This window comes from Mustela nigripes, chromosome 14 (genome assembly GCF_022355385.1).
Source record: "Mustela nigripes isolate SB6536 chromosome 14, MUSNIG.SB6536, whole genome shotgun sequence".
NCBI lineage: Eukaryota > Metazoa > Chordata > Mammalia > Carnivora > Mustelidae > Mustela > Mustela nigripes.
In genome coordinates, this window is record NC_081570.1 from 73,810,453 (window position 1) to 73,833,222 (window position 22,770).

At 40.6% G+C, this 22,770-nt stretch overlaps 1 long non-coding RNA gene across 1 annotated transcript in view; it reads right to left on the bottom strand.

The window, feature by feature from the left end:
- Positions 1-13,892, bottom strand: part of LOC132002004 (uncharacterized) — a 30,386-nt gene extending 16,494 nt beyond the window's left edge. The window contains exons 1-2 of the long non-coding RNA XR_009399744.1: positions 13,814-13,892; positions 629-705 (exon numbers count right to left, since the gene is read on the bottom strand). This is a non-coding gene — a long non-coding RNA (uncharacterized LOC132002004). The remainder of the gene's footprint in view (positions 1-628; positions 706-13,813) is intronic.
- Between the last annotated feature and the right edge of the window lie 8,878 nt (positions 13,893-22,770).

Here is a 22,770-nt window from a genome sequence, read left to right on the forward strand (position 1 = left end):
GGAAAAAGATCTGGGTGGGGCGCTGGGCATATAGCAGCACTGAATAAGATAGACAAATGTGGGAGCTAGACATCAGTGAACTCATGAAACAATTATTTAATTATTATGGTGGCAAGTCGTATGTTATAAGACTTTAGTAAAAACTGAAGGCGTAAAAGGTTATGGGTGCCCTCCTAGGAGAACTTGGCCCACACTGGGGCTCTAGGAAGGCTTTCTTGGGGAAATGATGTCTGAGCTGAACTGTTCAAGATGAATGAATATTAACCAGGGCAAGCAGACTAAGGGAATGATAGGAGGCAGGGTGTTAAATAAATAATCCAGAGAGAGAGAATGCATGGGTGAGACCACTTTGCTCAGAGGAAGCTCAGTAGTATTCAGAAACAGAAACCAGATCTGTTTGGCTGGAATGGGGCAGTTGGGGGGGTGGGGAGGTGTGCGTTGAAGAGCAGGGCAGCAAAATGAGACTTTTTTTTTAAGCAGTTAAAACTTTTTGGTTGTGATAGTAAGGGCAATCTATTAGCTCAGAAACAGAAAACTCCAGAGGTAGGATGGCTCATGATCTCATCAGAGTCAAAACTTTATCAGAGTTCTCCATTCCTCCTTGGTTTTCTTGGCCCCAATCTCCTACCATGTGTTGACACGTGTCTCCTAAGGGAGTGAAAAAACTGCAACAGTTCCAGCCCTCATGCCTGCCTTCCATGCCACCTGGAAGAGAGAGAAATTTGTTAGATTCCTACTAACAAGCTGGAAGATTCACCCTGATTGGAGCAGTGCCCTCACATGGCAAGCCCTGAGCCACACCAGGTGTTGAAGGGGCCGGAATGGCGACCGAGTCTGGTCCGGAACAGGCGGGCTGTCTCTGGAGAGACAAGGGGTGAGTCAGCTTCCCTGGAAACACCGAGATTACAAAACAGAAGTCAAGGTTGCTGCAAACACAGAATGGATGATGGAGAGGCCACAGTGTCTAGCCTGTAGGGTTTGGGGCTTATGAAGACCACCAGGGATCATTAAAGGACTTTCAGCAAGTCAGTAATATCACTAGATTACAATGAGATGTTTAAAAACAGCGTTATGAACTCCATCTTGATGTTCCTAGGTCTATAGTTCCTAAGAAGACAATCACTGTCACGTAAATAAATCATTAGGTTAGCAATAAAAAGGCAAATAATTATTTTTTCCAGTGTTCCTAGTAATAATAGCAACTGTTAATTCTTATTAGCCCATCTACTGTTAATAATAGCTAATGAGAATAATGAACCAGCTACTCCGAACAGAGCTTTCCAAGAATTATTTTATATAATCTTCCCTATACTCCTAGAAGGTAAGCCCCACTAATACCCCTTATTACTGACAGAGAAGGTGAGGTCTGGAGACATTAAGTAACGTACCCAAGGTTACACAGATAGTAAAACAGCAAGATCAAAAGCTGCCCGAACTGAAATATTGTACTATTTCCACTAAACTCTGGAATATCATGGGGGCAGTGGAAACCGTGCCTTTATTTATTTGGCAGATAAATATGGAATAAAGCCTCGTGCCAGGATTCAGGAGTCTCAACTGGCTAGCCTTGGGCCAGAATTTAAAAAATAAATTGTGATAAAATATATAATGTAAAAATTGGCCACTTAAACCATTTTTAAGTGTACAGTTCAGTGGCATTACTTGCATTCGCGATGCTGTGCAACCATCCCCCCGCCCCACTTCCAAAACTTTTTTTATCATTTCAGACAGAAACCGTAACTATTAAGCAATAGTTCCCCATTTTCTTCTCCCCACAGCCTCTGGTAACCTCTTATCGACTTTCTGTGTCTAGGAATTTGCCTCTTTCAGATATGTTATACAAGCGAAATCATCCAGTATTTGTTCCTTGGTGTCTTATTTTATTTTATGCTTATTTCACTTAGCACAATGCTTTCAAGGTCCATCCATGCTGTAGCACGGGTTTGAACGCCGTTCCTTTTCCTGGATGAAGAATCTGCCAGCATTTTGATAAAACTATTTTTGTTAGTACAGTGATGGCAAAATATTTGAAGTTGAAAAAGTATAATTTTAAGTTAGCTTTGCATTCTCTAGTTTTCATCATCCTTATAATCTTCTGTCGTCTTTTTTTCTTAGAGAGGGGGAAGGGCAGAGGGAGAGGGACACAGAGAATCTTAAGAATCTCAGCCCTGCGAGAAATCAAGACTCAGGCACTTAACTGACTGAACCCTCCAGGCGTCCCAGTCTTCTGTTGTCTTAAAATCAGTACATTACTTTGCTCATTGATGTCCCTTGCCTGGATCCCAAGGCATTTGTGTTGCAGTCACTGCTTTTGCAGTCTGGGATGACAGAGGTCTTGGAGATCGTTGAGACTGAGTCCTCTCCTCAAGAAGGTAGAAACTTGTCTCTGTGCCCCTTTCTGCCATCACCGAGTGGCATGGTGCCTTATATACGGGGTGCTTAATGAACATTAGTGGGCTCCGGTTTCAATTCAATGTAGCAAATCTTTATCAAATGTTTGTAATGTTCTAGGCACTGTGCAAAGAGTTATATATGGATATGATGGAGAGGAAAAGAAATGTGTTTCCTGTTCTCTCAGACACTATGCTATAGGTAGACAATAATTGCTGATGGTCTTAAAAATAGTCATGTGTTCTATTTTTATAGTTTTTTGTTTCCACAGAATGTTCTTGTAACAAACGTGATGTTTGACATACGTTACTTTTGAAAACTAATGGCTATGTTTTACTTTATTCCGAAATGCAACACAGTGGGAGAAGTTATTGGTTAACTAAGATTTTAAAGTTTGATTTGATGGGGTGGTAAATGATGAATTAATTCTTTCAGAAGGCTTTTTTAAAATCTAAAAATAGTTGGTGTAAAGGAAATTGTTTCTCAGCCAAGTTGGGAGCTGTGCCAATTTTTGCTGTGCTCTAAGAATCCTTACCAACTTTCCTGACATTTTATGGGCCTCCTTCTCTTGAGAGATCCAGGATTAGTTAAAAGGATGCCTTAAAACAAAATCCAGAGTGTCCTCCCCTTGTCTCTTCATGTGTGTTATCCGTGCCAAGATCAGTTGTGAGGGCTTTTAGGAGTGAGTAGCTTCAGAGTGTCCTCGTGGAGGTTTCCTGAGTTCACCAGACTTTCTGTCACCTGGAACTGTCCCACTTATTTGGTCATCAACAGCATCCTAGTGGAAAAGCCCTCAGCAATTCTCCATCCTGCTGTGTAGCTGTAAGTGTGGGTCTCTGTCTTCATGTGTCACAGCCTCCCCACCCTGGAGATGTGGGAAAGAGCATAAGTGGAAAGAGCCAGCATTGAGTCAGTGAGCTGACTGAGAAAAGCTGGTGTCTTTCTGAATTCTCTATAATCACGTAGACTTGTGTCGTTACCAACAAGAGCAAAAGGGGCCCATGGAGAGCAGTGGATTAGAATCCTTGAAAGAATCCAAATGCCGATGACAAAAAATGCTTTTTGTCAAACATTAGGAAAGAACATTAATACATCTGAACAAACCTACCTAAGAAAATTGTGTAGGAGGCAGAGAAGGAGACTCTTGGAATGGGAGGAAATGCCAGTTCAGTCTGGTTTAGAGAAACTCCAACCACAAGCTCTTTTCAAAAGGATATCAGGATTCAAGCATTACATCATTTAGAGAAATTCTCATTGGTGTTCAGACCCTGTCTGGCTGGAATCTGATTCCCTTTATTTAACCCTTTCTCAGCTGAAACCTAGCCCATTCTAACTTTGGGAAGATACATTCCATGTTGTTTGCAACAGCCGTTAGCATTTGAGCAGAAAGCCTTCGAAGGGAGTTGCTTTCTATAAGCCCCTCAGCTCAGTGTAAGTTTTTATGTTTAGAGTTTCAAAAAGTTATTTCAAATGCTTTGTTGCTATGTAATTGCAAAAGCAGCATTCCTGGGAGAAACGCTTCAATGAAAGCCTTTGAAAAATAGAGAACATCTAGTCATTGTATGATTACTTTTCCCACACCTCATTCCCCTTTCTCTGTCCCCCCCCCCCCAGCTTCATTGAGAGTTAAGTGACATGTAACACTGTGTCAGTTTAAGGTATACAGCATAATAATTTGATATGCATGCATATTGAAAATGATCACTGTAATAAGGTTACCTGTCACCTCGCATAATTACCATTTTTTAAATAGTGAGAACATTGAAGGTTTACTCAATTAGCAACTTTCCGGTATATAATACAGTATTGCTAACTAGAGTCACCATGGTGCACATTAGATCCCCTGAACTTATTCACCTTATAACTGGAAGTTCGTAACCTTTGACTAACATCTCTCCCTTTTCCCTATCTCCCAGCACCTGGCCACCACCATTTTACTGTTTCTCTGAGTTCAGCTTTTTCAGATTCCACGTGTAAGTGAGATCATGCAGTATTTGTCTTCTTGTGTCTGACATATTTCTTTTACCACAATGCCCTCAAGGACCATCTGTGTTGTTGCAAACAGCAGAACTTCCTTTTTAATGGCTGAGTAATATTCCATTATCTATGTATGCTCATATCTGCACCTATATCTATATCATCTCCTTTATCCATTCACCCCCCTGAGGGCCACTAAGGTTGTTCCATCCCCTGGGCTGTTGTGAATCATGCTGCAATGAACATGAGAGGGCATCTATCTCTTCAAGATAATGATTCCATTTCCTTCAGATGTATACCCAGGAGTGGGATTGCTAAATCATAGGGTCATTGTATTTTTAATTTTTTGAAGAATCTATATTGACTTTTCTACAGCGGCTGCACCAATTAACACTCTGAACAACAGGGCACAAGTGTTCCCATGTGTACTCAGGTCCTCTGTCCATTTTTTAATCAGAATGTTTGATTTTTTTCCTACTGAATTGCATTTGTTCTTTATATATTTTAGATATTAACTCCTTATGAGACACATGGTTTGCAAACAGTTTCTCCATTTCTTGGATTGGCCTTTCATCTTGTTGACTCTTTCTTTTCCTGTGTAGAAGCTTTTTAGTTTGATATAGTCCCACTCACTTATTTTTCACTTTCGTTGCTGAACGGTTTTGATATCATTCATATTCAATAAAATTATTGTCAAGAACAATGCCAAAGAAACTTTTCCCTTATGTTTTGTTCTAGCAATTTTATGATTTCAGGTCTTATGTTTAAGTCTTTAATCTACTTCAATTTAATTTTTGTGGTGGTGTAACATAGGGGCTCAACTGAACTCTTTTGCTGTGAATATCCAATTTTCTCATACTATTTATTGAAGAGACTATCATTTCCCCATGGAGTATTCTTGGCTCGGTTGTCAAATATTAGTTGGCCATATATGGGTGGGTTTATTTCAGGGTTCTAGGTTCTGTTTTGTTGGTCTATGTGTTTATGCCATTACCATGTTGTTTTGATTACTATAGCTTTGTAATATAGTTCGAAATCAGGAAGTGTGATGCCTTCAAATTCATTCTTTCTCAGGATTGCTTTGGCCATTTGGGTTCTTAAGTGGTTCCATACAAATTTCAGGGTTTTTAAAAAAAATTCTGTGAAAAAATGCCATTGGAATTTCGATAGGGATTACATTGAATTTATAGATAGCTTTGGCTGGTATGATCAATCTTCTTTCTCTTATAATCATGCTCTTAACTTTTGGCCAACATTTATGTCAGATTGTTGCTCTACCTTGTCTTTATGGGTAAATTTAAAATTATGGACTTATAACTAAGCAACCATTTACAAAAACTGAAGTAACTTACCATGGCCACCAAAGAGATATGTAAGCATTTTGGCTACATGATGCCAATTTATTTGGGTATTTCTCATTTGATCTAGGAACAGGAACTCATATAGTTAATGATTTCAAAAGTATACCATTCTGGAATTGGCCTGTGGTCTTCTTGTCTTCCCACTGGATGCTTGAATGGAACCAGATAGACACAGACAATAATTGTGGGTCAGAATGATAAGATCCCTCATAATAGCTTGGGAGTTGTGAAATTTAGGGCTATTTTATTAGTTTCCTATCACTTTCCCTTTCTTCTAATATATGTTTTCCAGTTAATAAATTAAAACCCACTCTATTTCAATCATTTTTGGTTTTCATAACATCCCTGGAGATAAATGGAGACGACTAACAGAGACAAAAAACATAGGTCTAGAGGCATGGCAAATTGCATAGGATAGAGGAAGACAGGGAAGAGAAATAGGACACTCTGATCCCCTACCCACCTGCAGGAGGACTGGTGGCTGAGATGTAACTGACAGTAGACTTGGGAGCAAGGAGCTACTTATTGGGCTTTTCAAGCATGATATGCTTACCCTCCTTTCTGATTCAATTACTACAAAAAAAAAATCATAATATTGGCCCCAGCAGTCAGGATTTGGTCCCCAAAGGTAGGAAGAGAAGGGTGGGAGAGTGAAACCCCCAATGTACTGGCCTTCAGAGAAGATAGGAAATTCAGACAAAGAGTATGTGTACTCAGGGAGTATTTTTAGCTGTTTCTTTACCTTCTTCCATACAGAGACCTACATTTCAATGGAAACAGAATTGGTAGTTGACTCATAATGATAGAGTGTTTAATACTATAAAATTATTTGTGTTTAAGAGTAATATATATTCTCCATCAGCCTTAACAATGTTCTTTTGTCACCTGCAAAAACTGTTCTCTAGAATGAAGATTCCCTCTTAGTCCAAAGGCTCAAAATTAGCAATCATTATTGAACAGAAGAGTAAAAACAGCCAACAAACTTCTGTGCATTTGATTCCAGTTCAGAAATCCATTATCTTAAAAATGTTCCTGTTGTAAGTCAAGTTCTTCAGGAAGCAGACCCAGAGGATATACTGGGTAGTGCTCTGACTCTGGGGGAAGGGAAGGGAATAGGATTGGGGAAAGAGAGAAGTCAAACTGTAACACAATTCCAACAAAGGGCTCAGGGTCCTATGGTCCCCATCATAGGGCCCTTTGGGAGTCTATGAAGCTGGGCTATCTCTGCACAGTTGTCCTCAATTGGGACTAGGGGACTGGGTCTTTATACCCCTGTAGTGACCAGTCATGGGATGTGCGTGGCCCTAGGGGTAGGGTATGACCCTAAGTGAAGTGAATCTCTGGAGTGAGCCCTAGAGAGGTACTCAGCTAAGAGTCATAGGTGGTCAACACTGCCAGAGGCTGCAGGAATGAGTGTCTCTGTCCCAGAGGGTGGATTTGGGCTATGCACCACAACTTCCACCACAATGCAGATAAAAGGTCTCAGCAAAATAGACTTCTAAGATCATTCAGTCCTTTCAAAAGTTGCCAAGGTAAATTAGGGAGCTAAAGACTTCAAAGAGAACCCTGAATGGCCCAGAGATGGCAGATTTCTTAGAAATTATAGGGCAAGGCTCTTGTTTAGAACCTTTTTACTCAAATCATCAAATGAATGGCTTTTCCATATACTAGATTGTAGCAAGAACACAGGGTCCTTTCTGGTTTTTGATGTGTAGGATGGTAGGGGAAAGAGGTAGGAGTGTAGCTGCCTCCATCACGATCTGCTTGACAGAGTAAAAAGCATTTGGCTTAACCTTCACCACCTCAGCTGGAGTCCGCATTCTTAGAGGATGAGCTAAAGGTTGCATTCTGGATCATTCTTTGAAAGAAGGGGAGAAAGCTGCTGCCAAGTACAGGAGTACTGGAGCCTTGAAATGGACTCCGAAAACTGGTTGTGGGATGGGAACAAAGCCTTCTATGGCATCGCTGTTCGGAGCTACTTCAGGGAGCTATGGGATCATCATGGCATTGCCTATGGTAATCAGGGGCTGTCTGACATTCAGGAGGTGAAGCAGGAAGATATGTGTGCCTAATGTTGAAGAAAAGCATTTTTATGTCTGTTAACATTTATAGTGTCCGATTGAGTGGGTTAGCAAAATAAAGACAGATGGCAACAGATTAATGCGAACACTTACAATACCTACAAGATTGCACCCACTGCAGCTGAAACCCTTGCACTCAGCTTCCTCACAGTCAAATGTCACTGAGTGACCCTGAAGAGAAGAGCAATTTATGATGGATCAGGAATCAGGATTAACCATACATTTATCATGGAATGAGGAATCAGAAACTTCATTTAATGTACAACTGTGATGTTTGTCTGGGGCTGGTGGATCATTACTTTGCAATCACTCCTTGTGTTAGGAAGCAGGAATTGATTAGCCTAGGGTCATTAAGTCCATCCCCTGCCTCTAGGCTGTACAGTTTGTGTAAATGGTTCCAGCTGGATATGCCTTTATGCTATTCTTAAGGAGCTCCTGAGGAGGAAATTACGAGATATCCCAGAGGAGCACATTGTGAGGGTCTCAGAGCCCTAAGATCCAAGAAGTTCTTTTCTGTATTTAAGGAGCACTGGACTAGGGAGTCATGAAACCTGGATTCTCTTATCAACTCTGATATTTAGCAGTGGTTAGACCTTGGGGTATCTATTCTTTAACCTAGCTTTTCGTATGTAGGAGGAGACTGAAACTATTTTTCCAGACACACCCGACTCGTCTATAAGACTGTCGGGAGCATCAAAGGAGGCAGTGAGGTGTAGAACACTGTAGCATTTCTAAATTAGATTGTGATTCACCAATTCAAGGGTACAAATGAGATCAATTAGATACAATTAAGGACTGATCAGGCCACGGAGAAGCAGATGCGATTAAGAGTAGAAGGCCTCTGCGAGTTTAAGTTGAGAGAACAGATTGAAGGTAGAGTCGGTCATGTTTACAGTTGAACGCTAGGTGCATTTGACTTGGTCATGTTCAAGCCTGTTGCCCCCATCACAATGTGATACCAAAGGTTAAGTTAACTGGTATGAAGGTTTCAGTCGTCATTGTTGGGTTTAAGGACCATTTGGAATGAGTTTTGTTTCTAGCTTTAAGATGCTCAGTGACCTGGAATGCACTGTCCTGTATTCGGCTAAATCCAATTACTAGGAGGACAGTGTGGGTTTGGTGTTGAACCAGAAACCCACCCACTCACTGCACATGTGTTTCCATATCACATAGTGAAAAATACATTGTAGCTTCAAGCCTCTGATAAATGGTGGTAAATTTTTTCAACGTTGGAATTTTTCTAATGTCTGATAAATGTCTTTCATAATTCACCAAAGCTTTTTGAGTACAAGAGAACATCCATTATAAAGCAGAGATATGAATTTTCCCTGTATATGCCTTCTGACATGACCCCACCTTTGCCTTGCCGGCATTTGAGTCAAGGCTGTTTTGTTGCTGCTGCCCAATGGGCTCCGCGGCTGCACTGGAAGAGTTGTGACCCTCCCTCCCTCGACACTTGGACACAATTTGTCCTGTCTTTTTCACCCTTGGAGAGCCTCACAGCTGGTCTGCATGATACCCGATATCATTTTTATGATAAATGAAGGTCTTTCTTAAAGCGCAGTATCTCTGTCCTGCTATGGTGAACGAAATGCCTCCTCCAAGGACAATGCACTTCCTATTACTTGCAGCTATGCACAGGCACTTCTGCTCTTTGATTTTTGTATCTCCCAAAGTTGGGTCTATTTCCTTCTGTCCTTTTCTATTTGATTCCTGGGGTGTTACAAGCAGAGTTTGTTTGAAGCTTCTGTCTTTCAGAGGCTTTTAAAAGTCTATTTATTTATTTATTTATAAAGTAATGAGTGGAGGGTTATGAAAAACAACATCATGAAGATGGGGAATAATTTAACAGCACATACTATTAGTATTTAACAGTACCTAATAGTATTAAAAAGTAGTACTTAACAATATGTGATATTATCGCTTGGCAAGAACTTCCATTATCAAGACTGACACCGATTTCACTGATGCTCACAATGGTGCTGCAAGGTAGATAAGGAAACAGATCAGAAAACTGGGGCTCCATGAATTGAGGTGTTTTGTTCGTTTTCTTATTTCCAGTAAGGGATGATGGTGTCAGTATTCAAGCTCAAGTCTTCTGATTATTTGTCGCATGTCTTTTCAACTTGATCACAGGGTTTTGTACTAAGTCAAACTTACAGTGATATTTGTTTGACACATGTAATGACATGAATATTGGCGATTGGGCTGGCTGGCCATCAGGCACCCATGGTAAGTTATATCAAAGAAAAGAGCGAGTGTGCTTTAGGTACAGAGTCAGCATTCATAAGGATGGCTGGGGAGTGAGCAGAGAAGGAGAAAAAAAGAGGTTTTAGCTCCAGCAGTTCTTCCTTGCAGGCTTTAGGAGGTTCATTTTAGGGAGGATGCAATTCTACCTCAAGTCAGTTCTGGTGCCCCAGGCTTGGGAAGGAGACAAGGCAGAGGCTGGGGGTGATGACCCTCTTCCCTTTCATAGCACTTGCCTTGTCAGGGCTATCCTTTAATTCTAGAAGACAAAAAGAAAATCCATGCTTCAGAGAAGCTTATTTTAGGGTTTAGTAGGTGATGAAGGTGAGAAGTGTACATCTGTGATGGCTCATTTTATAAATCGAATTGACTAGGCTGTGGGGGTACCCAGATATTTAGTCAAACACTCTTCTGGGTGTGTCTGCACGGGTGTTTTGGAATTAACATTTGACTCATAAGACTGAGAAGGCAGATTGCTCTTCCTAATGTGGGTGGACCTTATCTGATCAGTTGAAGGCACCCATAGAGCAAAAAGGCTGAGCCTCCCCCAAGTAAAAGAGAATTCTTTCTGCCTGATCCCCTTTTGAACCGAGACATCAGCTTTTGCCAGCCTTCAGACTTGAAGCGAAACATCAGCCCTTCCTAGGTGTCAAGTCTCCAGCCTCCAGACTGGAACTTTACCATTGGCTCTCCTGGGTCCTCTGCTTGCTGACTGCAGATCTTGGGACTTCTGGGCCTCCACTATCATGTGAGCCAATTCCTTTAATAAATCTCTTTCTATATATACATTTGTTGCTTTTGTTTCTTTGGAGAATCCCAATTAATATATCATACCTCTTAGTGAGGTAGGTGGCAAATAGGAAATGATGAGGCAGATGTGAGTTTACTATGGAAGTTTGGTGGAGGGGCATTGGGGCACTCAAGAAACAGGAGACAAGAACATAGAAGTAGCTACACGCTCTGTACAACGTATGGGTAGAATTTCTCAGGTTGTTGTGACCTATCAGGGCAGGGACACTGATGGGGAAGTAGAGAGTGAAAGAAACTGGAGAGTGAAGGTGATTTGGGAGCATAAATGGGGAGACCTGGGCTAGGTTTCAAGCAAGGGTTTTGAACAGTCATGGGATAGTTTAAAGTGTGGGGTGTGAGGAGCATTAGAAAAATGCAGAGAGGCAGACAGGGTGAAGGAAAGCCATTCTGAGAGAATGAGAGGAGAGCACACACAGAGAGACCCTCCAAGGCTCTGACCTTTGCCCCAGCCAGCCTTGCTTGCTCCCCTCCTAGAGATGAAGGCAGCTGCCATTTTATTCTATCAAAACTTACCTTATTGTAACTCAATCCAGCAAACACTTGCTTATTCATTTGTTCAACAAACATTTATTGAGTGTTTATGCTATCAGACACTGTTGTAAAGTATCGGAAATACAGAATTAAACCAAAGAGATAAAATTTCCCACCCTCCTGTGGTTTCCATTCTTATGCTATGTGATGGCGGTAGGCGATCTATTATAGACAAATACCCGTCTCCCTTTCTGTACTTCAGATCATGGCTCCTGCTCTACTCAAAGCCCAAATTCTGACCAAACAAGACATCCCTGCTCTGAAGGTATGTATAGCCCGATAGGGTGATTTACAGAGGTACAATGAATGATAACAGCATAATATGACCCATGGGAAAAGGTTCGAGGCAATGAGATTCAGTCCCTCCTAAGTTATTTAACCTACTTTGAGATCTTGCCCTTAAAATATGATTATCTAGTGCCTCACAGATTACAAACTGCATTTGACTTCTGTTATCTTACTTCATGCTCTGAACAATCCTCTAAGTTAGATAAAATGGGTATTATTGTTTGAAAGTTTGAGAAAATGAACGCTCAAATGTTAATGGTCCCGATGTTATGCAGAAGTCTGTAGTTTCCTTTCCATCGGGCCAGACCACTCGTCCTGCCTTTCCTAACTTCTCCCACTGGCTGGAGAAGTGAAGTATTGGGTTCAAAATACTGAGCAAGCCAGTGGCAGTGAGCTGGTTCAGAGGCGTTACCAACTGCAACTAACCAGGTGTATGGGTAGTATGATATTTCATGCTGCAGTTGGCCATGCATGCCCAATTTATGTGTCATGCAATGTGAGGGAGGAGTGTTATATGGTATTAAAAATTTCTAGGGAACACACATCCTCCACCTACAGACAACCTTTAATGTGCACAGATGTATGGCTCCCTGTTGGGCAGATCCCACAAAAGGGAAGCTGAGCACCAGGAATGCAAGGCAACCTGAGAGAAAGTGGCAGTCCTGTTTTGGAAAGCTTTCCTGGCCTTTCCCAAAATATGGGGAACAGGAAGACCAGTTCTCCCAGGATGCTTTCAGGATGGACCCAAGGAATGTGGCAGCCCCAGAGTCAAGGAGACCGCAGACCAAAGACTGATTTTCTTCTAGCAATATGTGTTGAGAAGAGTTTGCCAGACTCTTTCATCCTTGCCATCCTCCTGAGAACTGGGTGACACAGGTACAAATACCACACCCCCCCCACCGCCCCATTATTGGTGAGGAACGTGAAACTGAGGGCTTGAGTAATTTATGGAGATTATAAATGAGTTGCAAGTGGAGTAGAGATTTGAATTCAAGTATGTCTGACATTTAAACCACAGGTTTCCATTTCTCAATTTTTTCCCCTATGAATAAAAACTGAGAATGAAGTGGTGATTAAATTAAATATTATAACTAGTTATGTATGTGTATAAATTTAATTTTTCAACAAGCCCACATACGGTTTACTCATAGGACTGTTTTTATTTTTCTCCATCAGTTGTGGCTTATAGAATGTTAGAGTCTCAACCTTGCTGCTCATCTGGAGCTTCTGAGAAACATAGATGTGTGTGTGTGTGTGTGTGTGTAGATGTGTCAGCTTTGATACTGAAATACTGAAAATTTCTAGGAGAAAATTTCCAGGTTGTTCTGATGGGCAGTCAGTTTAGAATCTACTATTAAGTCCCATACTTAAGCCGAGTCAAGCTCTGATGGTGTATGGCTTGTCTTAATCTCCCTAAATGGTGTCCAAACAGTGGCCAAGGTCAGTAACTCAGCAAGCCCCTACACAGTTGACATTCATGGAACAGCCTACTTGTATAATTCTAAGATAACCTCAGTAACCCATAGCTGGTATATGCAGACTGGTGAAGATGATGAGACAGTCACTCCCTTGATTGATTACATGGTATGGTAAAGATGAATGGATTTTACAGTTGTGATTAAGATCTCCAGTCAGTTGACTCTAAGTTCATCAAAAGAATGATTATCATGGATGGACTTGACCTAATTATATGAGACATTTAAAACAAAGTCTTGAAATCAGAGTCAGAAAAAGCAATAGAGTTGCTTTTCTATAAGCTGAGAAGAAAGAAACTTCCATGTGGTAGAGCAGGCCACATGGTAGGGAAGGGTGGAGCCTCTAGGAGTTGAAGGCCTCAAGGAACTGAATTCTTCCAATTAACTTTGAAGAGGACTCTGAGCCCCAGATGAGATCTGCAGTCCCTGCTGACACCTTAATTTTAGCCTGGTGACATTCTGAGCAGAAGACCCAACTCACCAGTGCTTGACCCCTGACCCATGGGAACTGTAAGATAACAAATTTGTATGGTTTTAAGTTTGTGGTAATTTCTTATGCAGCAATAAGGAACACTAATACAAATATCCAAGTCCAAATAAAGATTTTGAAGTATGTGGGTTATATTAACTTAAAAATTATAATACATTTTACCTTTATATTTCCCACGTACACATCCTATGTTAGAGGTAAGTGGAGATTTAATTGCAAGTATGTCTGACACTGAAGTTTGTGTGCCTGTTTTCTTCTTTTTTCCCCCACTATGTGGTTCTTTCTCACCTAGAATAAATAAAAAAGGAAAGCACTGATATAGTTCTAAGATTTTTGCAAACCTGTGTCCCCTTACCAATCACTACCCATTTTTCCCCTCTATAACTCCTACAATTAACAAGTCTGTTTTCTATCTCTATAGGTTTGCCTATTGTGGACACTTCATAGTCATGGAATTATATAATATAAGGCCTTTTGTGTCTGGCTTCTTCCACTAAACATAATGATTTCAAGATTTATATGTTATATAATAAGCAAAGTGTGTCATATCCATGTAGTGGGTATTATTCAGCCATAATTAGGAATGAAATATACTTTTGCTTTATAGATTTTGGTTTTCTGTTGTTAGGTATATAATGTTTAAAATTATGTCATCTTGATGGATTGATATTTTTGTTATTTTAAATTGTGCTTCTTTGTCTGTAGTAACAACTTTTATCTTAAAGTCTGTTTTGTTTGATATTCACATTGCCATATAAACTCTCTTCTGGTTGTTATTTCTATGGAATATCTTTATATTTTTACTTTTAACTTATTTCCATTTTTGAATCTAAAATCTTTCACTTTTAGATAGCATATAGTTGGATCATGCTTTATAAAATCCATTCTGCTGATCTATTTTTTTTATTGGAGTATTTAATCTATTTGCATTTGATGTAATTACCAATAAGGTAAGATTGATGTCTACCATTTTTCTATTTGTTTTCCATATGTCATATGTCTTTTTTGTTCCCAGTTTTTCCATTAATGACTTCTGTGTTAAGTCTTTTCTTGTGTGGTAGTTTAATCCCCTTGTTGTTTCTTTTGCTTTATTTTTAGAGTTATTTTCTTAATGGTTGCCATGATGATTACAATTAATATCATAGTTTATCACAATTTAGTTTGTATGAATACCAATTTAATTTCAATAGTATACAAAATCTTTGTTCCTAGTTACATTCCTGGCCCTCTCCATTGTCATATTATTGTCATGTAAATGACATCTTTGTACATTCTTTTCTTATCTTTTTTTTTTAAAGATTTTATTTATTTATTTGACAGACAGAGATCACAAGTAGGCAGAGAGGCAGGCAGAGAGAGAGGAGGAAGCAGGCTCCCTGCTGAGCAGAGAGCCCGATGCAGGGCTCGATCCCAGGACCCTGAGATCACGACCTGAGCCGAAGGCAGCGGCTTAACCCACTGAGCCACCCAGGTGCCCCTGTACATTATTTTCTTAATGTATAATGTATAATGTAAAATAATGTACATTATTTTCTATAATTATTTCCTTATGCAGTTTTATTTTAAATCTTATAGAAGAAAAGAGTTACAAACAGAAAATAGATTTATACTGTTTTTTATATTTATCTATGTAGTTACCTTTACCAATGTTCTCCATTTCTTCATGTGGATTTGTTTTACTATCTAGTGTCCTTTCTTTTCATCATAAAAGATTCTCTTTAGTATTTCTTATAGGGCATATCAGCTAGTGACAATTTCTCTGTTTTGTTCATCTGGGAATGCTTTGATTTTTCTTTTATTTCTGAAGGATAATTTTCTTGGATATAGAATTATTGCTTGATAAGTCTTTTTTTCATCACTTTGAACATGTTAACTCATTCTTTCTGGTCTCTAAGGTATTTTATTAAAAAAAAAAGTAGATGTTAATCTTAGTGGTGATTCCTTAAACATGATGCATCATTTCACTCTTACTGCTTTCAAGATTTTCTCATTGTGTTTCAAAAATTTAATTGCAGGGCTCTTAGGTGTGGATCCCTTTGTGTTTTATCTTATTTGTGGGATTGAGCTTCTTGGATGCATGGGTAAATGGTTTTATAATATCTGGGGAGTTTAGGCCTTTTTTCTTCAAAATTTTTTTCTGCTCCTTTCTCTCTCCTATTGGACTCCCATTTTGCATATGTTGATACCATTTTTGGTGTGCTACTAAGTAATTGAGACTGCTTATTTTCCTTTATTCTTTTTTTTTTTTTTTCTGTTCTTCAGATGGGATAATCTCATTATCAAGTTCACTGATGCTTTCTTCTGCCAGTTCATCTATGATATTGATACCCTTTTAGTGAATTTTTTATTTTAATTATTATAATTTTCAATGCCAGAATTTCTATTTGGGCTTTCACAATAGAAATATCTTTTTGTTGATATTTTCTATATGGTGAGAACATTATTCTCATACTTTTATTTAATTCTTTAGGTGTGGTGTCCTTTAGTTCTTTGAATATATTTAAAATATCTGATATAAAATTTTTGTCTACTAAGTCTAGTATCTGGGCTTCCTCAGGGAGAGTTTCATTTGATACTTTTTCTTTTGCATGTTCCACAACTTTGCTGAAAAATAGATGTTTAAAATAATACAACATGGCAACCGTGGAAATCAGATCCAGAATTTGTTGTTGTTTGTTTACTTAGTGACCCTCTTGAACCAATTTTTAAAATTTGTTTCATTTGTCATGTTTAGCCACTGACAGCCTCTGTTTGGTTAGCTTATAGAAATCCAATGATTGGGAAGAGACTTTCTTAAATACCTGGAACCAGTAAGTCTCCTAGCCTTTGCTGAAGGGCTTTGCATGTGTATTGGGATTCATCTTCAACACTCAGATACATTAGCCTTTGCATCTTGCTTCCAGAGAGCCTCAAGATTAGCTGGACATGTGAGTTTAGGGCCTTCTTAGCTCTTCCCTAGACATGTGAACAGCTCCATACATGCACTTGGATTTCTAGATTCCCAGAAATATATCAGCATTTTTAAAACTGCAATGAACATTTTATTCCCAAGATTTTTAAGTTTTGGGGGTTAGCTTCTAATTTGTCCTAATTATCATCACTGCCTCAGGTAACTGCAATGTTATACAATTGCTGTTGATTGTTTTTGACAAGCACAAAGCTTTTCATTCTAGTGAATCCTGAGTCAGGTGAAATAGAGATAATCCTACAAGTGGGGGTTTTCAGGAAACTCACAGACTGATAAAATAAGGACTGTTCACTGGGACCTCACCAGTGGCTGCTAAGCTGCTGGTTTTTACTATAATTGTGGGGCTGTTGGTTTTCAAGATTACATTAGGACTAAGAAGAGTGGGATGGGGATAGGACAAGTTATCATACCACAAATCTTGCTTTTCTTATGGAGATTCAGGTGTTTTTCTTAAGTAAACTTTCCTCATTGCAAGCGGGCTGTTAATTTCCAGAGTTTTGAAAAATTTGATTCTGACAATTTTTTGCTGGTGTTGATTTTGCTTTATGATGGAGCAGAGTTTTGGAAGTCCTCACTCGTGCTCGCTTCGGCAGCACATATACTAAAATTGGAAGTCCTCACTCTACCTTTCCCATTGATATCCTCTTCTCTAACTCATGTTTATCCTTCAACAGTTTTCTTAAGATTCCATACTTCCTCTTTTTGGAATGTGCTCCTATCTCATTTTAGGCTTATGGTAAGAACTAAATAAAATAATACCCTTGAAACATAAAAAGTTCAAAACAGGGCAAATTGAAATTGAATATATATTATCATAGTTCTTTTATTTATATACATGTGAACAATATGTTATATATATATGCAAATACACACACACACACACACACACACACATACACACATATTATCAGCCAAGTATTCTGGCAGAAGTGCTTGGCTTTCCTCGACCTTTGTGCTCCTCTACCAGGTGTAGAGTTATCGAATGGAAATGATTTTCCAGCCATGGACTATATTTTTAGCTCCCCACCCTATCCTTCTAGGAGGGATTACATAATTGGTTTTCACCAATGGATTGTATGCAGTGTGTTGATGCTGAGTCAAGGGCATTAAGAAACAGTGTTCCTCTCTTTCCCTTTCTCTCAGTTTGATGCAAAAGTGTGTGGTGACCTTGGGGGCCAATGTTAAAGACAGTGGAGGCATAATGTGAAATAAGTCAGGGACCCTGGATCATTTTCCTAAAAAAGTATCCATTCTGGGTTTTTTTGATTGAGAAATAAATGTTTGTTTTATGTTTTGTTTATGTTTTATGTTATATTTATGTATGTTTAGTTAATTAATGCCTGTGGGGGTTCTCTTGATATAGCAGATAGGATTTCCTTAATATAAGAGACAGTCTTCAAAACCACTTATGTTACAGGATAAGGTTGACAACTGGGTCAATATATTATTCTGTATGTAGTGACAACATTTTTGGTAAAATTATTTCATCTAATCGTGTGTATTAGAGATTTGGAGGGTCTCCAAATGAGGGTCTCCACTGTACCTATGGGCATACCTAGACATGTTTATCTGGGTTCGTGAAATTAGCTGCTGAAGCTTTCTTTGGACAGAGGAGAGGATTAATAGCTGTCAGGTTGAAGCTGATGATATCCTCCCCCCAAGGAGAAAAACTTCCCCAAAATAAATGGTCAGCCTTTAACTTCCTAGATAATACGTTAGATAGAGGAAGAATGGACTCCTTTTATTTAGGTCTGGGAAAGCTTCTCCAGGCCAAGGTCACACTCTAAAAGAGATTATGTTGGAATGGAAATATTTGGCTCGAGGACTAATGTCAATTTTAACATCTGGAGTGTCATTCAGGAGTCAGGAATGACGGAAGTTTAAGGAAGTGCCATAGAGTGGAAGCAGAGGACCCTGGCAATGACCTGCGACACACGTGAGACACACCCCAGGAACCTCTTGAATCAGAAAATGGATGAGGGCATCTCGAGATGTTGTCAGTGAGGGTTATGTAAAGGACAGGTCTTTTGTTGCTTTATTGTGACATACATTTCTGATGGAACCAACAGGCTTTTGAAACCTGAGGAAATGTGGCTTACACATGTATGCCATGATGAGCTGGGTTACACAGCTTTATAATGGAGGTAGAAAACGATACTGTGCTTCGTGTCTGTCCTTTGCTCATTCCCTTTTATTGTCTGAAGTTCACTTTTTTTCCTAATTGTATGACCACTGGGACTAGACGTCCACTATGGATGGAGTTCTGAGAAATCCAGGGGAATGTTGTAATAAGAAAGTGTTTCCTATTGATCTTCTCTCCTCCCAGTAAGCTCCGTATTTGGATTGCTTTGGGCGTGGAGGGAATGGGGCGAGGGCAAACATCCAGTAACTTAGATTTTCAGGAGCTTTGTGGTTTCTACTCAGAAACTCAGTGAACTGATAATGATGGCAAGCAGAGGTTAAATCTCCATTTTATCATCAAACCGGGAAGAATAAAGGATTTGTATTCAGTCGCACAATGTGGAATGAGGGCAGCTCTTAAAATGATTGCTTAAGGTGCTTTTTTTCACACAGCCGCTGTTTGGCTGGATGTGACAAAGTCTGCTCAAAAAGAAACTTTTGACTAGATATATAATAAATGAGAAATGCCCTTGGGAAAAGGGAAACACCTGTTCCCCTCACCCCCTCAGTTCAATTCCTACCCAGTAATTACTTAGGAATATTTAGATGGCAGACGGGGAGAGTACAGCACCCCCATTCCGGAGCCCCCACCCCAACACAAGTCCCTTTGGCATTTTCAAATTAAAAGAGTCTGGGTTGTGTTTTTTGTTTTGTTTGGTTTGGTTTGGTTTTGTTTTTGTTTCTGTTTTTGTTTCCTCGTTGGGCAACCGGTTTACTTTTCCATCCTGCCTCTATTCCTATGCCATAGGCCATAGGAATACCCTGTCCCTAAACATACACAAACCCCAATTTGAAAAGCCTGAAGCAGGAATGATCCACAGAAACAAGAGAATGCCTTTGTTTTTGACCATACATGGATCTTGGCACTGCGGATTCGTGTTCCACAGACTGCCCTTAGCAGCAGGCAGCTGTGCTTTCTTTAGCATGGATGCTTCCGGAAAGTGACCGCTCATAAACCTCAACCTCAGATGCTTTCCCTTCACAACAGAAGGGTCCCGCCTCAGGATTTTAGCCAGAGCAGACATGACTCAAACGGGGACATTTGCTGAACATCCTCTCCCCTTAAATCCATTCTGCTCCTCACCATAGCTTTGCAAGAATCTTTTTTCTTGCCGCCTCCCACAAAACTTTAAAAGATGTTTCTTCCCCACTTCATTTACTTTCCAATTCCTTACTCATACTTGGCTTCCGTCTTTATTTTGCTTCTGCGTGACTTGAAGGTAATAATATGATTTAATAGTCATATATACACCTTCCCACCTGGGGGCTACATCCTTGTTACATTCCAAGCCCGCAGCTCCCTGTTTTATTCCTCGAAATTCACAGGAAACCCCCCCCACAGAAGATGCTAGATAATTAGCTTGGCTACCGTTTGCCGCAGAGAACGTTTTTGGTTGGCTCTGGTCGCAGCATCGGTGCTTTCGGGCTGGGCCCCCCCGCTTCAGTGGAAGGGCAGTCTGAACGGCGGCTAGCAGCGCCCGGTACCCCGCTCCCTCACCACAAGCCCTTAATTGTTTATTAATGAAGCTTTGGCCAAACAAATCTACACATTGTCTAAACCCTCCGCCCCCAGAGTACATTCCAGCCCGCCCACAAACGTGTGTACTGTGGGGCTGCTCTCTGAGAAGTCTCAGAGACTTCTTTCCCTGGCAGAGTTGGTTCCTATTCAAACTTCATTTTCCCTTTTTTTTTTTTTTAAACTTTTATTGGCAGCACAGGGTCCATATGAGATCGTTTCTGACCCCCCCAAAATGGCAGCACAGGTGTTCCCGCTCAGAGCCGAGCTCACATCCCCTTGCCCCATACACCTCCGGAGACCCGGGTCCCTTCCCGCCCCACACTGGACCCCGGGCCTAGAAGACGAGAAAGACCCGGATGGAAACTCCTTCCCAACGCCCAGTGGATGGAGCAATCCAGCAGGGAGAAGCCAACAGTTGCTGCTTGGTATTTGAACATCATTTAATGAGTGCCCAGAATTCATCTGTAAATGCACATTGTTAATTTAGGGCCTGCTATTCATTAATTAGGGGTTTAGTGGCAAGTGCCATTGAGCTATCTGCAATGTTTAAGGTTACGTCAAGCCCTGGTAAACGGCTTGCTGATAACAAGCAGTATCCGTCTTCATTACTCGGCCACTCCTGTCTGACTTCGCTCCGCATCTTCGAAGGGCTATGCCTCTTGGAACTGAAGAATTAAACTTTTATCCAAACCAGATTCTGCTCTTTCACCTCTTCTGATTCCTTGAGTACTTCTCATTTATTTTGCCTAAATGACATCTGATTACCTAACATGGAGTGGAGCAGGGTCTTAACCTAAAACAGCCCGCAGACCTCAGTTCTCAGCTGGAGAATTCCAGTGGGTTAACGCTAAGGAAATCCTTACATTTCCATTTCATCTGATACTGGGCTCCGTGTAAAAGAAATAGTTTCTGATTTTTCTTCTCATAAAGTTGCCGTTCCAATAGAATTTTTTTTTTTTTTTCGAAGCCAGAGAAATACAGGAAATTAATTTTAAACCTGGAGAGTAAATGTCCCTATTGGTTCAAGTTTACTTTTGCAGTGTTTCTTTGCCTGAAAATATGTATCATTTGAGGCGATCGTGGTGCCAAATGAAATAATTCCAACCATCTGAAGAGCCCCGCATGTCAAGCCTCAGCTGTACAAACGCGGTCGTGTTGGAGGTCCACGTTCAGTCCCAGACAAGCTCCAGAACCCGGCCTCCTCTCCCGTTTCCAGGCGGACAGTGGGAGCAGGCAGCTCGAGTGGGCAAGCAGGGAGCTACTTCTCCGAGAGGAAAACTATACGCTTACAAGTTTGTTTATCCTTCAAACGCTAGGTTAGAGAACTTGCATAAAAACAAACTTCCACTGACAGATGGTCCTCCTAAGTAGTTGATTCTGAGAAGGGAGAGAGCTACCTGGCACGGCTCTTTTAACACATTAGGGTGCTTGCAGGGAGAGCCTACTGCTCCCCTGAACCATGGTTCAATTTTAAGCATCACTGGCCGGGATGGGTTATTGTAACTACGCGGAGAAGGGCACTGGAGAGCCTGATGCTCAGTGCGTGTGGGTGAGGGGAGGAGGAGGAGGAGAATGAGAGCCCAGGGGAGGGTATCTGCAAACCTTTGCACCACTGAACTGGCACACTTATCACAGGGTGACAGTCTACACCGCAGGCTTGCGGTTCGTTGCTGTTTGTGGTGCGTGCTGACAACTGGCTTAGAAAATGCAGATCCCCCTCTCAGATAGAGAGAGCGGGAGGCAGGATGGCAGCTGACTGACATCCCCCACAACAGGGTTTCTGGGGCTCTGGGAGCCGGAGTGCGGCTCCTAGCTGGATCTGCCCTGGGGCTAGCTCTTCCCAGGGAAGGCCCATCTTTCCAGGCTTTCACCATGATCTGTACCCCCCAACTCACACACCCCTCCTCCCTGCTACAAACTGGGGCTAGCATTCAGCTGGAGGACTCCCCCATCCCTTTCCCCAGGAGGGCAGGGATGCCATCTTGTCTTTAACTTGGTAATTAAGTTCCACAATGTAAAGATGGAAAAAAAAAATGGAGTTGTATTTGTGGATCTTCGTCTTGTCCTGCATCTTACTAAACACAACATAGAAAATGTCCTAGAGACTATGGTAAGAAGCAAAACAAAACAAAACAAAGCCAACAAAAGGCTTGGTTTATAACATTTAGTCATGAAGTTATCTACATTATACGCAATTGAAAGAGACGATCTTAAGCTGAGGATTTCTTAAATTTACCGTGATGATGCATTGGACACTTGAGGTAAGAGCCCTTTGAAGCTGATGTGCTGCGGGAGGAGGTACACTCTTTCTCTGGAAAAAAGAAAGCCAATATATTGTGGTGGCAGAAGGAACAAAGGAGCCAATGAAACAGAGGTCAGAGCTGAAGGTTTCTGCTCGAAGCAAGCTATATACAGGTATTTAAATTTTTTTTTTTCTTCAGACAGAAACTC